The sequence below is a fragment of the Pinus tabuliformis genome, chromosome 6 (genome assembly GCF_031772625.1).
Source record: "Pinus tabuliformis cultivar Carrire ecotype Pingquan chromosome 6, CPIR1, whole genome shotgun sequence".
NCBI lineage: Eukaryota > Viridiplantae > Streptophyta > Pinopsida > Pinales > Pinaceae > Pinus > Pinus tabuliformis.
The window spans coordinates 315,310,087-315,315,829 of NC_142292.1; positions in this window are offsets into that span (position 1 = coordinate 315,310,087).

Here is a 5,743-nt window from a genome sequence, read left to right on the forward strand (position 1 = left end):
ATATTAAATAATTTTTTAGATATTTTAAAATAAATTTTATTTACTTTATGTTTTAACATATATTTAAAATAACATCTAAATCTTTATTATTTAAAATATTTTTTATTAATATTTTTTTTAAATATACTATACACCAACCTTAAATTAGAATATATTTTTTCTTAATTTTATTAAAAGATTATATGGTTACCAATATTTTTCATATGATAAGTAATAAAATATTTGCTTCCAAAAATACGCCTTACAAGATTGATTGTTATGGTATTCCCACATAATTGATTGTTATTGTTATTACTAAGCAATTACTTCATAGGAACATGAAGTTTTCACATAAGAGTCTGTTAAATGTTATGAATAAAAATATTTCCATAGTATATGTAAATAAATGTATAGGAATATTTAATACTTAAAGTGGAGTAAATCAAATGTGGATCGATTCAATTAATTTTAAATCGTTTGAGGTACCTGTAATCGAAATCCAATACGGTGACCATGCTCCTGTTGGTAAGGTTTTCTATTGTGTTCAATATTTTGTATGGAATTTAATATATGTAGTTGGAAGTAGTATTAGGATTTTGATCAATTAGTTGTTATATTGATATCTAGTGTTGGAAATAATTTTGGACATATACGAAGGTTTTCAAGTAAGACAATAAAATTAGAAATAAATTTAATTGTATATTAAAAATGATTTGAAAGAATGATGTATATAATATATATATTAGGTAAATTGTTGATTCAATTTTTTAGATTTTTTTGGATTTTAATAATTACTTACTATAATACAAACTAAATCCTGAGGATCAGCTGTCTAACATTTTCTCCTTAATCTGAAGGGATGTATCAAAGTCCAAGAATAAGAGCTAAAAATGAAAAAATGCATCTCAGTCAAGAGTTAAATGTCGCTTACAAACAGTTTTTAAGGATGACAACAAATCAACAATGGTGGTTTTTGTAGAATTTTAATGTAGATTCAAAACTACTCATGTGATTTACTACAACATAAGAATCAAATCTACTCTACTCATTTGCGGAAATCAATTCACGATCGATAACACAAATCATAAACATGTATCAAGATTCAACACACATACACATAGATTTATCTAGGGGAAAGCAACTGCTAAAAACCCCTTCATATATGTATTGCACTAATCAAAGAATTTTGACGAATACACTATGCTTTCTCATTATGAGCACAATCTCCCCCTGTCTCTTCTATCCTTCTGCTTCACTGAATGACCCTAACCAATACTTAGCCAATTTATCATCCTTCCAAGCTCATATTTCCTTGTGTTGTTCCTTGAGGAATTATACCCTTATCGATTAGGAAATTCCTCAATCTGGATTATGCAATTATTTTAGGCCAATCTCTGACTGCATGCACCACCTGTACAACTTGGAATAGTTTACATCTGATAGCGCACTTCCCTTGAACTCCAATATCAACTAGGTAACTCGGATTCTCTGCATGCATGAGTTAATTTAGGTTGATTGATCAGTTAGTTAGTTGATCACTAAGGTTACACCCTACTACCAGGCCTTCCACTAGTTCCTCTAACAATTAAAACTAATCTAATTCGCCATAACTCAGTTTAAATTAATTAAATTGTTACAACTGAAATTAACTCAACCTATTCTCTTAAAATTTATGAATCACTACACACAACTCAAGTTCATTCCCCTATCTCGAATTAACTAAGATAATTGAGTGATAACAACCATATCACCTCAGTTAACTCATCCAAGTTGTTTGTTGATGTGGAATTTTGAATTTATCCTAGTTTAATTAAGGAAAAATTAAATTAGGAATTTCTTGCTGCATTTTCAACACTCCTTCTCAACAGGAAAGGAATTCACAACTACCCCCATCCAACACCTTGTAATGTACTACATGCAACACTTTTCTCTATTGCTGCTACTACTACAACATCTTCAACTGAGAAGCTTCCAAAAATAAATAATAAATAATAATCAATATGAAACTATCTACTGGGAAAACTATGTTATTGTTGACTCCGCTACTGAGCCTCCTTCTCTGTTGTCAACACTCCTTTTCACTTCTCACTATCTGACTCACATTGATCCTCCTACTACTGAATATTTTCGGCCCTCGTAGCGAGGCAATGATCCATGAGGAGAATGGCTCAATGGACTTTGCCCAAATTTTTGCACTCCTCGAACTAAAGCTTCACATAGGCCCACCTCACACCTAGAGGTATGGTTGCTTGTTATCCCTCTACCCACTTTGCTCGAACTCTCCCCCTACTCGAGGTTTTTTACTTTAGCAGATGTTTCCACTCTACCTCTTGTCTGCCTCTCCATTTTTGGCTGCTCCACAACTTCCTAAGGCTTCTTCTGAGGTTACATGTTGAGAGGTCTAACATGCTTCCTATCAACCACTATATATCTAGTCTCTGCCTTGCACCTCAAGGTTTTGCATGCATGACTAGAAGAAATTTTAGCTTAAAGGTGCCCATCAAATTTTCACATAATTTCCTTGTCATAATATGTAAACCAATCAAAATCCTTTAAATTTAAAAAGAGGTACAAGTGGATATTTTGGAGGGAAAGCAGAAACACTACTTTTTTTAATTGTATTTTTGGATTATCTCCTTATAGGTTTACTTAAATTTCAAGTGTAGACACACGTTGGATGCGGAAGTAAATTTCTCATTCAATGAGTACCCATTATGCATACTTTTGAGAAGACCCACATTGATAAAAAAAGAAGATACATTAAAAAAGTGTGTTCAACGCTTCTTTTTAATGTATGTTCAAATTTTATGAATGTGGGTCTTTTCAAAAGTATGCATAACTGGTACTCATTGGATGCATAATTTAATTCCGCATCCAACAAGTGTCTACACTTAAAATTTGAGTAAACCTATAAGGATATAAGCCAAAAATACAACTTAAAAAGGTAGTTTTCTTATTTTCCCTCCAAAATGCATAACTCTTATTTTATTATTTTAACTATTATTTTATTATTTTTCTTTAGGAGGCAAATTTTAGGCTGAAATTTCCTCTAATGCTTCTACCTCAAGTGCATACAGGCTCTTGACTCGAGCACCGATCTGATTCACCTGCGCCATGGCGATGTGTCTCATGAATGTCTTTCCTTTACTGAATATCACATCGTAGCCACAGTCTTCCAACACCGCGACGAAAATAATATTATTCTTTAGACCCAAAACAAACATCACATCCTTGAGCTTGATAAGGGAGCCCGCCTCCCTTTGAAATCTTACTGCACTGATACCGATCACGTTATACCTCCCATCATCTCCAAACTCAATGTTTATTTGGATATATTTCTCCTCCAAGTCATTGAAAAAATATCTATGCCACCTCATATGGAATGATGCACCACTATCCATATACCACACACTCCCCATCAGTGTGCCTTCCATGCATACAGTGAGAGTGAAATCAAGCTTGAACTATGAGGCCAAAGCTTCGCTCACTATTGCTACTGCAGGCCCCTTCTTTCTATCCTTCTTGTGTGTACACTTTGTGGCATAGTTCATAGTGAAAACACTTGATTCTGGACAAGTATTTCTTCTTTCCCTCTTGGGTAGAATCAACCTCACCTTGGTACTTCTTCCCCTTGGCCTTCCTTCCTTTGCTGACTAATGAAAAATCCTCTTCCTATTCTTTAGATGAGGTCCCATCTCTGTTTTTTCTCCTTATTTCTTCTTGCACTAGATCAAACCATAATCTGTTCCAACATGGTAGTTTCACTCCCCCTTTTACTGAATCTTGATAGTTATGCCAACCCTTGGGAAGGCCCAAAAGAGCTAGAGCTACCAAGTCTTCTTCAAGGAAATTAACACTGACCCCACCAAATTCATCACAACACTATGTAAACCTCCTAAGGTACGGTAGAATTGGGTCATTCTTTTGCATCTTGATACTTCAAAGTTTGTCCTTGAGTGTCAATTTCATGTGGCCACTATTGTTCTCGAACAACTATGTCAATGTTTTCCGCATTGCAAGCAGAGTCTCTTTCCCATGGAGATTCAAGACAATATGATCTCATAAGCCCTCTAATAAGATTCTCATTGCTTTGGCTTGATCCAAGATCTTTTGCTTATAGATGTATTAAATAATTACATGAACAAAATTGTAGCTTAACCATAGAAACTTAATGTGCACATGAAAGAAGAGAGAAAAGACATAAGGCATGAAAAAAAGACAAGAGATTTGATAACGAAGTTCATCCAATTTGGACTACATCTCTTGGCCCTGCTTAATCAATGGGGAGGCCTTCATTCATTAGGTGGCATAAAAGAGAAAGAAGTATAATAAGCATTTACATAAAGAGTCTTATACCTCCAATATGGAAAATGGCTAAAAAATGGAGAGCTAAGTTGCAAAAACTGACATCATCGTTGAGTTCCTATTGCCAAAAGGTGCAAAATCGATATAAAACTTGCTCAATTCTAAAAATGGACCAAAATTGACCCTCTGAAAATGTGCTTAGGCAAGGCTTCGCCCCCTGCAATAGGCCGCTCAAGCTTCCACCCTCCTGTAAAACAATGACCTAGAAATTTGTGTCACGCTCTCTCCACCCGGTTGCACTGTGCAGAAAGGTTTAAATACAAAATGGTCGGCAGATCTCCCAAAGGAGTCCATTGGCGCACTGGTTAAAAATGAAGAGTGCTTGAGGCGAGGTTGGGGGATCAAATCCCACCCCTTCCATTTTTATTACATATCCATTGAAAATAGGTTTATCAGGCTACAGGTTTACTGGAGCAGTGGCCCGTCTCCCATCCTTCGTTATTGTTTAAGTTAATACATTGTCAAGTGGATGGGCGGAAGGGTTGACAGCTTGCCACCCAACACTATATGTAACATATGGTTTCACTGTGGGTTCCGGGGGTAGTAGGGTCATGGCCACCCACCCCTCTTTTAATATGAATTTTGTTTGTGGTTCTGGGAAGGCGGGGTCATGGCCCCCCACCTCTCTTATTTTAATATAAAAAAACTTGTGGGCTCCATTGGGGGTAGTGGGGGTCATGGCCCACCACATTTTTTTTTTAAATCATAACCCATTTTGAAAAATTTCTCGAACCTTAGGGTCACTATATGAATTAAGCGTCCTACATTTTTTCTCAGAAAACCCGCTAGATTCATGTTTCCAGGAAAACTAGTGTCTACTAAGATCTGCTAGTCCTACTAAGACGGGTAGCTATCTTAGAAACAAACAATTCAAAGTAACTCGTGTTTTCCTTTATGAGATATAGATGAGAGAGAAGTAGAGAGCACCAACCTTAGTCTTTCACTTGGCTCTTCGCTTGTTTCCTCTCTCCTTTGATAGAGCTTCGCCACTCCTTTCTCACTTGTCCCACTTCAAAGAACACCTGTAGAGTCAAAGCAGCAAAATACCATCAAAGCATAGAGATCTATAACCATAAACAATGTAGAATCAGATGTAAATTAACCATACAAATGCATACACAAAAACAAGAATCAGAAATATAAGAGTATATGGAGGAAAACTCAAATAGCTTTATTGATAGAAGTAGTAGAAGAGAGGATTACAACCCAACTGTCTGAACTAGCACCATCCTCCTAGCATGAAAGCCCTCTTCACCTCATGAAATGCTAGATCACCCAACAATACAATGCTTCACAGAGAAACCAATAGCACTTCCTTACAAAATACAAAATTCCAGCCTCTGGATCTCTAGGATGAGGGATCCATATATAGATATTTGCAGGGGGTTGAGTCAGCTTC